Raw genomic sequence first — 12732 nt, 5'->3', positions numbered from 1 at the left:
AGCAGCAACACGAAACTGCGGCATCTCCAAGAGCAGTACATGAACTAGCAGCTTTTCCAAGTGCAGCGACTCAAACCAGCACCCCTCAAAGAACCATTCACTCCCTTCTGCATTTACCTTGATGTTTCAATCTTTCTCAATGCTTTAATCAGCAAACGTTCACAGCCCCTCATCTCGTCTCTGAGCTTCTCCTCGTGGTAGCTCGTGCTCGCATTTCTCTCCTGGAGTTTTTTTGGGGACAGCAGAGCACTAGCTCACTCGGTCAAACTAACAAAATTAAGATGAAAAGAATAAGTAGAGATGTAGAAAAACTGAAATGATTGACTATCTGGAAGGCACGCTTAAGGAATCGTTGATCACTGACACCACCTTGATCAAATATCATGTTGGAGTGGAAATAAAGATCTTGACATTTTTCCACAGTGCAGGAGAGTGTACAGAGATTTCTTGCTGCAACCAAAAATCTTGATATGTTTGTTTGAATCTCCGCTTCAGCTCAGTCATTTTGTAGCAAGATCAGTTCTTCCTCCATCCTCCCTGTTAATTCCTCATTCCATGTGTTGAGGAATGGATTTATTACCCAATCTGGAATTCGGATGGAGAGAAGGTCATGAGATATCCGACTTGTGTTTATGCAGCTCACCCTGATGGGCACAGTATGCTTGAAGATCATCAGCAGCTATTCTTTCTTTCTTTTCCAACTTAGAGAGGCTTGTAAATTGCAAAAGATTGCAGTGGCCAATATGGCACATAAATAGGGTTAACTTGGACAGAAATGTGGAGGTAACTGACTTGACTTTGATAAGGTTCACATTATATCCTTGCAATTGAAGAATAATTTAATTAAACTTTGTAAATAATTCCGACAAATAAGCAATGTCATGCCTAATATTCTTGAGTTGATTCCTGAACTAGTCATTCCAGTTCTCAAAGAATTTTATCATAGGTTCAAAAACTGCATAAAAGCTATTCAGGTAGTTTCCTTTTGAAAGCCATCTGACTTCTGTGTGCCACAGGAAGCATTCCAGCTGTTCCTCATTCTCAGTAGAAAGCTTTCAAAATAGTCGAGAATTGAGATCATGGCCTTGATTTTGTTTACCACTGTGATAAAAATATCTAATGATTTGTGCAACTTAGGTTCTTTGCGACAAGATGTTGCCTATGAATTACACAGTGAATGGACAATATGTTAGGTACAACCTTTTTCAGGAAAGTAATAACCCCATAGTGGCGCCCCCATCTGTTTTACAAGCAGGAATGTCGGTGAGTGGAAAGTCCTTCTCTTCAAAAAAATTGCTCAGTAACTCAAAGTACTGACTCGCCCTTGGTATCTGTTTCTAGTCCTCTTGCAAATAACAATTTCTGAACCATGCCTTCTTCTTTTATGAAGCAAACATAACCAAGAAGCAAAGATTAATTGTCTGGCAAAGTTGACCTCAGGGCAAATTCTGTTGTCCTAAATAAGTTGAACACAGTCTTCTGCATTCTCAGACATTTCACCTATTCAAATTTGAACAGAGTTGTCGCTGAAAAGAATCACTTTAATTATTTTACCTGGTGAGTTATGCAAAACCTCTCATGGCCTCCCTTACTGCTGGCAGAATCAATTGTTCGCCAATTGTTTGGGGTTTTCCAGATTTAGCAACGTTGTACAAAGCACGCAAGCCATCACAGTTTTGTTGTGAAGTACTGGCAAACATGTTTTGAAGTGTTTTCCATTTCTGAAAGTTTTAATGAAGTGGGTGAAAATAAGTCAAGTTCTTGTTTGCTTTATCAGAGTGTATTCTCTTCAAATATTCAAAAAGCCTTAAAATGAAGTCAAGAGCATTCAAAAGGGCAGATTCTGAAATTTACCCCATTGAATGTGATACCCTAATTCACAGGAATTTCATCATTGCGTGAATCGTATTAGCTAACACAATATTACAGTAATCAGCAGCAATAATAATGTGGGCCAGGCCCAGAAATAACACGGTTTCTTCAGTCCAAATTTCTCATGGTAAACCAAATATAGAACTGTCACATTGCTTTTCAACAACTGTAATGTGCTTCGAGCAAAGTCTAAGTCAGTGATTCCAACGGGGGTGGTTACGTGTCCTTTGGGGGCATTAGGGGAAATAAAAGACATCAGGTGGCATTCAAGATTCTTGGAGGGCAGTAAGCGGCACCCTAACTTGAGGCATGAGACCTAAATGACTGTTGGTAGAGCAGGTACTTCCAAAAAAAAGGATGAGGCACTGGAACACAGGAAGAACCATAGCTCTGCAGGCGGTGAGCACTCATCGTCACAACGCGTCTGAAACTTAGCAATCTCATCCAACCTTGCCAACCGAATAGACATTATTGGGGATGCATAAATTAGTATCCAGGGTGCCCAACATTTCTCTTTTGACTCGTAGCACGGAACAAGTTCATGCATTTAACAGTTGGTAAGTCAAGTACACCCTATGAACTTTCTCTACAGATCTATGGAAAAAAGGTCGCACAATGATACAGTGCTAGCTGGAACCAAACAGTGAAATAGAGCCAATCAAACAACCTGCCAATCCTAAGGATTCCTCTTGAGGTGTTCAAGGTGACTTTGACTTCATATGTGTGATCTAGAACCATCGTTGGAGATTATGAGACCTTGCGTAATTGGCCAGTCTTGCTAACTGGAATAGCATAAAGGTGACTTGCTGAACACCAGCTCTATCCCAACTAACATTCAGATTCTAATCTGAATCCTTGTCAATGAAGGATTTTCAGAATCGATTCAAGGATTTGAACCATCTGGAAATTCCTGACTGGGTAATTAACCCATTTCTTTGCAACGTGGAAAAACAGGAAGAGAGCTGCAAGATGAAATTTTTGAAATCCAGTATGATAAAGAAGCAAGAAGGATGCTTTACAAAAACATCAGCTTTTGCGGTAAGTGGCTACACTGTCATACAATTTCCTGCTCTTTGGAGAAGAACCGAACTGCTCTTCATTGCATTTCCATCCACCTACCTTGCTGAAAGAGGCTACAGTTCAGTGAACCACATACTCACAAAAATCAGAAACTGCTTGGACGTTGATACACGTTGAGACTGTAAGGCTTTTGCTGTCACAACTTGAACCAGGTATTTCAACCCCTGCTAAAAACCATCAAGCTCAAGGACCACATTGATATAGAAGCTGCTGTACAGTGCACAAGTACTGTGTAAGCTAGGTTTAAGGACAAATAAATATTTAAAGCAGAATCATTTTTCTCATGTCAGCATACGATGGACATGTTTTTACACTATGGGGGTGCCAGTAAGTATATTGTGCCTAGGAGGAGCATTGGCAAATATGAAGGCAATCTAGGGGGCATTGACAAATATGAAGGCAATCTAGGGGGCATTGGCAAGTATGAAATTGCTTTGGGGGGCGGGGTTGCCAGGCTCAAAAAGGTTGGGAAACACTATTTCCTTAATAATCTTAAATGCCTAAATCATGACCTCTCTTAAGCTCTTCAGCTCCAGGGTGGAAAGACTAAGTTTCTCACATCTCTCCTCGTAAAAGAACTATTCCATTCTAGGCATCTGTTGAATCTCCACAGCACACTCTCCAGTGTTAACATATCCTTCCTGTATCTTTGGTGATCAGAACTGCACACGGTACTCCAGTTTAGATCTAGCCAAGGCTTTATAAAGTTGGAACATAATCTCTCCTCTTCTGTATTCAATATTCTGACAAATAAATGGTAAGGTTCCACATGCCTTGATGAGTGTACTGTCTACCCACATTGCCACCTTCAAAAATCTATAGATATTTTCTGAGGTTCCTCTGTTACGAAGTACTCCCCGTGACACTGCCATTCATCGTGTATCATAAGCATGAGAAATTCTGCAGATGCTGGAATTCCAAAGTAACGCACACAAAATGTTGGAGAACTCAGCAGGTCAGGCAGCATCTATGGAAATGAATAAACAGTACACATTTTGGGCAGAGACCCTTCTTCAGGACTGGAAAGGAAGGGGGAAGATGCCAGAATGAAAAGGAGGGGGATGGCTTCACAGTGTATGTTCACTTGCGTCCTCTTCTCTTGACAATAATCTCTTATTCACTCTTGTCACATATTCCAAAAAGATACGATTAGGATTAGGGTTAGAGTTAGGGTTAGTAAATTGTGGACATGCTACCTTGGTGCCAGAAATGTGGTGGCACTTGTGGGCTACACCCCAGCATAATCCTCACTGGTTTGATTGGGTGCAAATGATGCATTTCACCGTACGGTTCAATGTATATGTGACAAATAAAGCTAGTCTTTAACATGAGAAAAGGATGGTGTGATCCTTCACGATGGATGCCGCCTTTTGCAGACGTCCTCGAAAGTGGGGAGGCTAGTGGCCATGATGGAGCTGACTGAGTTACAGCCCTCTGTAACTTTTCCGATCCTATGCATTCACTAAAGTCTTTGGTGACATATCAAATTCTTTCTTTTCTTCAAAAACATTCCTTCTTTCCTTTGTAGTGTCCACCCCGCGGGGCATGTCCATACAACAGCAGTAACGCATTACACAGAGAAACGAGTTCAAATGCTTTTTCACAGTCACATTCTTTCACGCTACCAGAGAAAGTTGTTTTGTTTCTCCTTTTGCCCCACTTCTTTTTTCTGTTATCTGGATAAAGAGTTTCTGACATAAAACATTAATTATTCCTCTTTCCACAGATGTTGAATGACCTGCCAAGTGTTTCCAACATTTTTTCATCTCTTTGATACTATTATCATGTTGATTGAGACATGCTTCCAAGCCAATTTTCATTGGAATGTTAAGTCAAATGTTAGAATTTAGTTAATTAAGCAGTCTTATGCTGTGAAAGGCAAATTTAGAGCAATAGAATTAAAGAAATGTAACTCACCATTTTTCAATTTTATTTAAGATGCAGGGGATTTGATGGGATCATACCAAGAGGATTATCACCTCTGGAAAGATCCAGAACCAGGGATGGGGGCATTGTTGCAGAATAAACGTTGACCATATAAGGCAGAGATGGAGAGAAATGTCTTCTCTCAGAGGGTTATAATTTTTGTACAGCACCAGCCTAGGGAGCAATAAAAATGGAACTGTGGATTATAGAGAAATCCAAGGTTATGGGAAGCATGCCAGATAGTAGAAATAAGATCAAGGTCACTTCAGGATTGATATTATTGAAAAGCAGGTTAACTCAAGGGGCAGATGATCTACTCCTGCTTCTATTTCTTATGCTCTTGCACCCAGATAGCAAATTTTCTTCTTGGAAAAGCATCAGTGAAACAATTACATTTTTATGACAATCTGGCATTTTTATAGCCTCTATTACTGATATATTTTTAATTGAAGATTTATTTTGGTTCTTGCCATCTGCTGAGGTGCGAATCTGAACTCCTGTCACAGATCTATTGATCAGTTATTAGTCTCAAGATTACAGTTCAGAACTTTTTTTTAAACCTTATTGCCTATAAAAAAATGTCATAAACCTCCTGATGAAATATGTAGTGATGGTCTCTTTGATACCATTATCATGTTGCCTGAGACACCCTTCCAAGCAGATTTTCATTGGAATATTAAGTCAATTGTTAGGATTTAGTTAATTAAGCTGTCTTTGATGCTGTGAAAGGCAAATTCAGAGCGATACAATTAAAAAAATGTAATTCACCATAAATGAGAAGTATAACATGGTCTTCGCCTCTAGAAAGGTCATCACCTTTAGATTCTTGATAAGTCAGGCCATGAAAGGCTACAGGGAGAAGATAGGAAAATAGGCTTGAGAGGAAAATGGATCAGCCATGATCAAATGGCAGAGAAGACTCGATGGGCCAAATGGCCTGATTCTGCTCCCAATTTCTCATGGTCTGACAGTCTTATAGTCTTTTAATGCCATTTCCTTCATCGTGTCAGTAGCTTCCTCACAATTTTCACTACTGTCAGTCATGCAAGTCCCAGATGGAGACTCAGGAATACTGTCACATACAGATGTAGAAGGAATCTTCATGCTGGCTCCATAACAATTTTTTTTGATCAGTCAGGGCTGTTAGTCCTGAACTGAATCCTCGAACCTGAGGACTGGTGGACCACTCTTCGGCTGGCAACTATCCTTCGGCCTATTTGGCATGGGGTGACCCTACCAGGAGCAAAAGCATAAAAGCCCTGTCTCCAGCCAGCATAGCTCTCCGGGTCATTGAAGCATACAAGCCTCCAAACCACAACAAGGCCATAGTCCTCTTGGAGGGTATTCTTCTGTGCATTTATATAAGTTTGTCAAAGTTTTTGGTGATATGACGAATGTTCACAAACTTCTAAGGAAGTAGAGGTACTATCATGCCTTCTTTGTGATTATGCTTATAAGCTGGTTTCAGGATATGTTAACGCCAAGGAACTTAAAGGTACTGACCCTCTCCACCTCTCATACCCTAATGAGAACTGGATCATGGACATCTGGCTTCTTCCTCCTGTTGTCAATAATCTGTTCTTTGGTTTTGCTGACATTGAGTGAGAGGTTTATGTTGTGGCAAACCAGAGTTTCACTTGCTTTCTCATGCTGATTCACCATCACCTTTGATTCGAAAAACAACAACAGTGGTGTCATCAGCGAACTGAAATAGCGCATTGGAGCTGAACTTTGCCATTTAATCCTGTATAAAGTGAGTAGAGCAGAAGGTACCTGTGCTAATGGTGAGTGAGGAGACGTTGTTGCCAATCCACACTGACAGAAGAGCAGTAAAATACCAGTAGAGTTAACTTGATGTTAGTAGGGGAATATCAGCTGAGAATATTATATTCTGGATCTCTGCCCATTTTTGTGGTTGTCTCTTTGCAGCAGTCAGGTGCAGTTGGTCAGAAGAAGCACAATTTCAGTTCAAGATGCTCTGAATGGCCTACTGTTTCTGTAATTTGATTTCTGACCCAAACATTAGGTGAAAAGTAAGGCTATGATTGATGGTACTGTTTATTGTGCATACTTAGGCATGAATTCAGAAAGTGCAGCAATCCTTTTATTCCATGGTAACCAAAACTATCAGTACCTGCTGCTGCCATAGTCCCATCAGCATATGGATGGAGAACCTGGTCACTGAAATTCACTTCAGAATGATGGTAATCACTGCCTCTGACTAAATCCACCTGGATAAATTTAAGAAACAATAACAAGCAATGAAGAAGGTGATTTGGGGGTGTACTGGGCCATGAGGAACAGTACCAAAGCTTGCAGTGCGATTTGGACAACTGGTGAAATGGGCTGAAAAATGGCAGATGGAATTTAATGCTGACGAGTGTGAGGTGTTGCACTTTGGGAAGACCAGCCAGGGTGGTCTTCCACAGTGAGTGGTAGGGCACTGAGGAATGCAGTAGAACAGAGGGATCTGGGAATACAGATCCATAATTCACTGAAGTGGCGCCACAGGACTATAGAACCATAAAGAAAGCTTTTGACACATTGGCCTTCAAAAATCATAGTCTTGAGTACAGGAGTTGGGATGCTATGTTGAAATTGTATAAGATGTTGGTGAGGCCTATTTTGGAGTGTTGTGAGCAGTTTTGGTCTCCCAGCTACAGGGAAGATGTAAGAAAGAGTGCAGAGAAAATTGACAAGGATGATGCCAAGGCTTGAGGACCTGAGTTATAGGGATAGGTGGAATAAGTTAGGACTTTATCCCCTGGAACGCAGAAGACTGAGAGGAGATTTGATAGAGGTATACAAAATTATGAGGGGTATAGATAAGGTAAATGCAAACAGGCTTTTTCCGCTGAGGTTGGTTGAGACTAGAACTAGAGGTCAGAGGTTAAGGGTGAAAGGTGAAATGTTTAAAGTGAACATGAGGGTGGAACTTCTTCACTCAGGGAGTGATGAGAGCATGGAATGAGCTGCCAGTGCATGTGGTGGATGCAGAGTCGATTTCAGTATTTAAGAGAAATTTGGATAGGCGCCTGGATGGGAGGGGTACGGAGGGCTGTGGTCCAGGTGCAGTTTGATGGGACTATGCAGATTATTGCTTCAGCACAGACTAGATGGGCCAAAGGGCCTGGATGTGTGCTGTGGTGTTCTCTGACTCTGTGACTCTATCACCCTATCACTGGCTTCTACACCTGCAAGGTAAATCCTGAAACAGCAAATCCTAGACACAAGGATGCTGCAGATGGTGGAAATCTTGAGAAACACACACAAAATTCTGGGGTAACTCAGCAAGTTAGGCAGTATCTATGGAAGGGAATAAACAGTTGATGTTTGAGGCTGAGACCCTTCATCAAGAAATCCTTGTGTGCTAAGCAGAAAATTTATGCGGCATGTTGCAAATACAGTCTTTGATTTTTCTGCTCATTGGTGCATTACATCTCTTTTCTACCAACAATTTTTTTCTATTCATTTTCTTTCATGGGATAATTAATAGGAATTTGCCCATGGCATTTATTGCTCTTTGGATTCATTCAATGCAAAGTTAAAAAAAGATTTTAAAACTTTTTAAAGATTAGCTTGATTTGTCATGTGTACATTGAAACCTACAGTAAAATGTGTCCTTTGCATCAAATCAAATCAGCGAGGTTTGTGCTGGGCAAGTGTTGCTATGCTTTGGGCGCCAATGTAGCATGATCACAACTCACTAACCCTAACCATACATCTTAGGAATGAAGGAGGAAACTGGAGCACCCAGAGGAAATCCACACAGTCACAGGGGAAAGTAAAAACCCCTTTCAGACAGTGGCAGGAATCAAAACCCTGATCTTACACCTGGCACTGTAAAGTGTTGTGCTAGCCGTTATGCTACTGTGATGATGGGTCATAAAGATTTCATTATCTGCACTGGTTTGGACAAATTTTATCTTGCTGGACCAGATAAAGTATCTTCAACAGTTACCATAATAAAGGTCACTTCACGCTGAAATTCATCATATGGTGATTTAAGATCAGACAACGGCCCATAATTATGCAATATAGTGCTCATAAAAAATACAAGCATACATAGAGCTATCTATGACTGGAACTATCTCAAATAAACTATCTTAAGGAGCATGTCTAAGAACAATAGAAATGCAAAATGTTTTGGATAAGTAACCACAATTGCTAATGACGGAGATGCATAAAAGGCTCCAAAGATTTCTCAGAAAATCTCATAGCTAGAAGAGAGTGTTTGGAATAGAGCAGTGGTCCCTAACCTCCGGGCCGCGGACCAATACATTTCCGCGAAGCATTCAGCGGTGCAGCGGTAGCCAGAAGTCACCCAGCACATCTTTAAGAAAGAAGCCGAAATAAACAAGCTAATTAATTAGGTTCCGCCAGGCACGTAAATGTCGGCCCAGAGCAGAGAGCATAAGGTCACAGAAGATTGTGGGCAAATTATTGTTCAGCCAGAAGGCAATATGATAATCAGGCAATAAGGATAATCAATTCGCTGATTGGAGGGTTAGAAAGCACAGGAGTTTATATCAATGACTTAATGATCTGGAATGACACGTGGGAAGAACATATTGCAGCTGTAGAAAAACGGTTTGACAGACTTTCCAAGGCCAATCTTACGGTGAACTTTGCTAAAAGTGAGTTTGGCCATGCCACATTCACATATCTGCGGTATGTGGTGGGCCAAGGCCAGCTGGCTTCTGTACAGGCCAAGGTTCAAGCTACTGCTGAAGTTCCTGTTCCAACTAGCAAGAAAGCTTTAAGAAGGGTTTTAGGAATGGTTGAGTATTGTAGAAAATTCTGTAAGAACTTTGCTGACATCACTCTCCCCCTAACAGAACTCCTAGGGAAGAGTGAAAGGTTTGAATGGAGTGACCTTTGCCAGGAGGCACTTGAACGTCTGAAATCCATCCTGTGTTATCATCCTGTGCTCAAAGCACTTGACTTTTCAAAGCCATTTTCTATAACAACAGACGGTAGTGACGAAGCTGCTGGGGCAGTACTGTTACAGAAGGGAGTGGATGACATTGAATATCCAGTAGCTTATTTCTCAAAGAAATTTAATGTACACCAGAAAAATTATTCAACTGTTGAAAAGGAATTACTAGCACTTATTCTGGCTTTGCAATATTTTGAGGCCTGTGATCAGAGACCTCAAAATCTTTCTGTTGCTCAGAGACCACTTGTGGTTTACATGGGTTATAATCCGTTGGTGTTTCTAAATAAAATGAAGGATAAGAATAGAAGGTTGCTAAATTGGAGTCTGGTATTGCAGGAAGGTGACTTAAAAATCAAACATGTGAAAGGTACTGACAATGTTATAGCTGATTAGTTATCCAGATATTAAGTTGAAAACTGTAACCATTTTTGCCCGGCTAGCTCAGTCGGTAGAGCATGGGACTCTCAATCCCAGGGTCGTGGGTTCAAGCCCCACGTTGGACGGAGGATAAAGAACCAGCAGAAATAGAAACCACTTTGGAGTCTCATATTGCTGTAAACTACTAATATTTATTAGTAACTACGCAATACAGTAATATAAATGTAGATAAATCAAACAGGTTAGCAATGATTATATATAAAAGTAAGTGTGGAATATATATGTATGAAAAAACCAAGCTTCTTTAAGTCTAGGGGTAAAAAGATAGTCTTACGATGTTGAGTAAAGTTCACTTCAGTTCAGTTCGTGGTATTTAGTTGAATAGCGATGGAAAGAGAGTGAGTTGAGTCTTTAGGTGAGCTGATGCCGTCGATCTTCTCGTTGTCCTCCAAAATCCTTTACAAGTGACTTTAACCAGAGGGACCGGTCTTCTGTGGTGGCGCTATCACCCAGGCGAGGGTGGACGCATAGGCAGCTCCTCACCAGTCAACCCTTTCTTCACCGATGGAATAGCAATTTGGATCGATCTGCCAAAAACCCACTTTCTCTGTGGGCACGGCAATGCTCATTCAGTGTCCAGATCATGTGTCCTGAGGTCCGTATCATCTGACCTCCCATTTATTTCTCTGTGCTGAGCATCACCTGTCACTCAAAGAGTCCCTCCTTCCTTTGTCTGCAAAGGAGTGCACAAGCAGGCAACCTGTCCTTGGAAGTAATATCAATAATGTGCTGAAAATCATAACATCGAGTGTCCATTAAATAACACCGCCTTCGGTCACCATAGCAACTTTCGAGTTGCTCGGTGCTGTCTCCAAATCCAAACTCAGTAAAAATCCAAAGTTACATTCAATGCCTTAAAGTGACAGTCCAACTGTTAATCTTTGTCTCTCTCTCTCTCTCTTTTCAAAAAGCAACATATCGGTGGTAATTAACTCTGTCTCTCTCTCCTTTCCAAACAAACCATCAATGATAAATATCTTTTTCCAAACAGTTAATAGGGGTACTCCAGGATCCCCTCACAATTAGTTGGCACAGGATTAAGGGGTAAAAGTTAGGACGTGGTCACAGAGTTTTACTTCAACAAATTTTTGAGGGAGCTGGACAGGACTTCATTGAATTGGCAAGGTTTAATGGTTCTAGAGGGAAAAATACCAGCACCTGAACAGTTGTGATGTATTGTGACGGGGTCCTGAATTACCCCTATGAACTGTGCTCGTTTACCCCTATTAACTGTGCTTTTGAAAAGAGAGGGAGTTATTTAACACCAACAACTTGTTTTTAAAAGAGAGAGAGATGAAGGCTGCTCACAGGTTGTTTATACCTTCTTCAAGGACATGGCCTGCTCATACATTTCTTACACAGACAAAGGAAGGAGGAGTTATTTGAATGACAGTTGATGCTCAGCACCGGAAGATAAAATAGAAGGTCAGATGATAGACCGGAGACACATGTTTTGGACACTGAATGAGCATTGTTGTGCCCACAGAAAAAGTGGGTTTTGGGAGGATCGATCAGACAGATCGATCAGTCGCTCTTGCAGTGGAAAGGGGAAAGGGGTTGGCTCGTGGGGAGTTGTCCATGTGTCCACCCTCGCCTGGGTGATAGCTCCACCACAGAAAAACCGGTCCCCTTTGTTGTGGTCACAGTCGGTGACTTGTAAAAGATTTCGGGGGACAACGAGAAGATCAACAGCGTCAGCTCACCAGAAGACTCAAATTTCTCCCTCTCTCTCTCTCCATCACTACTCAACTCAATACCACGAACTGAACTGAACTGAACTGAACTTTATTCATCATCGTAAGACTGTATATTTTTGCCCCTAGACTTAAAGAAGCTTGGTTTTTCATACATATATATTCCACATTTACTTTTATATAAATCATTGCTAACCTGTTTGATTTATCTACATTTATATTACTGTATGGTGTAGTTACTAATAAATATTATTAGTTTATAGCAATACTGGACTCCAAAGTGTTTTCCATCTCTGCTGGTTCTTTATTCCCATCACGGGGTACGTGACAGCATGGATAAGGAAAGGACAAGTTATGCCGGCAATGTTACATGGAGGTAATGAGGGTCGGATTAACCTAGTAGCAAAAGTAGCATATGCTACGGGCCCTGCATCTTCAAGGGCCCCGCCCGCCACTAAATGCTTGCAAGCTGCAGTCTGGTGAAATTGGCATCTCACCGTGTTCTCACGACTGTTAGAGTGAGTTCTGGGTAAATGATTCATTTACACTTAAATAAATGACTTCGGCCATCAGTCTTCTATTCTTTGACAAAGTACTGTGGATTGAGTTCATAACAATGCATCTCCCAAAAGCTGTGAACCCAGTTTCATTTGTAACAATGCATCTCTGGCTCCTTTGAGACAAGAATGCTAAGTTTACAGGTAATTGCGAAGACATCATATCTATGTTTTTTGAATATGAATTGTCCTCTATGTTAGCACGTAACATACCAAATAATGTATG

General features: G+C 41.0%; 1 non-coding gene across 1 annotated transcript; it reads left to right on the top strand.

The window, feature by feature from the left end:
- The first annotated feature begins 10247 nt into the window (after nt 1-10247).
- trnae-cuc (transfer RNA glutamic acid (anticodon CUC)) lies at nt 10248-10320 on the top strand. The gene has a single exon. It is a non-coding gene; the product is annotated as a tRNA-Glu (tRNA).
- Nucleotides 10321-12732: the final 2412 nt, after the last annotated feature.

This window comes from Mobula birostris, chromosome 7 (assembly GCF_030028105.1).
Source record: "Mobula birostris isolate sMobBir1 chromosome 7, sMobBir1.hap1, whole genome shotgun sequence".
Classification (NCBI taxonomy): Eukaryota; Metazoa; Chordata; class Chondrichthyes; order Myliobatiformes; family Myliobatidae; genus Mobula; species Mobula birostris.
Note: the sequence above shows the minus strand (reverse complement) of the source record. Positions and strands in the feature narration are given on the sequence as shown.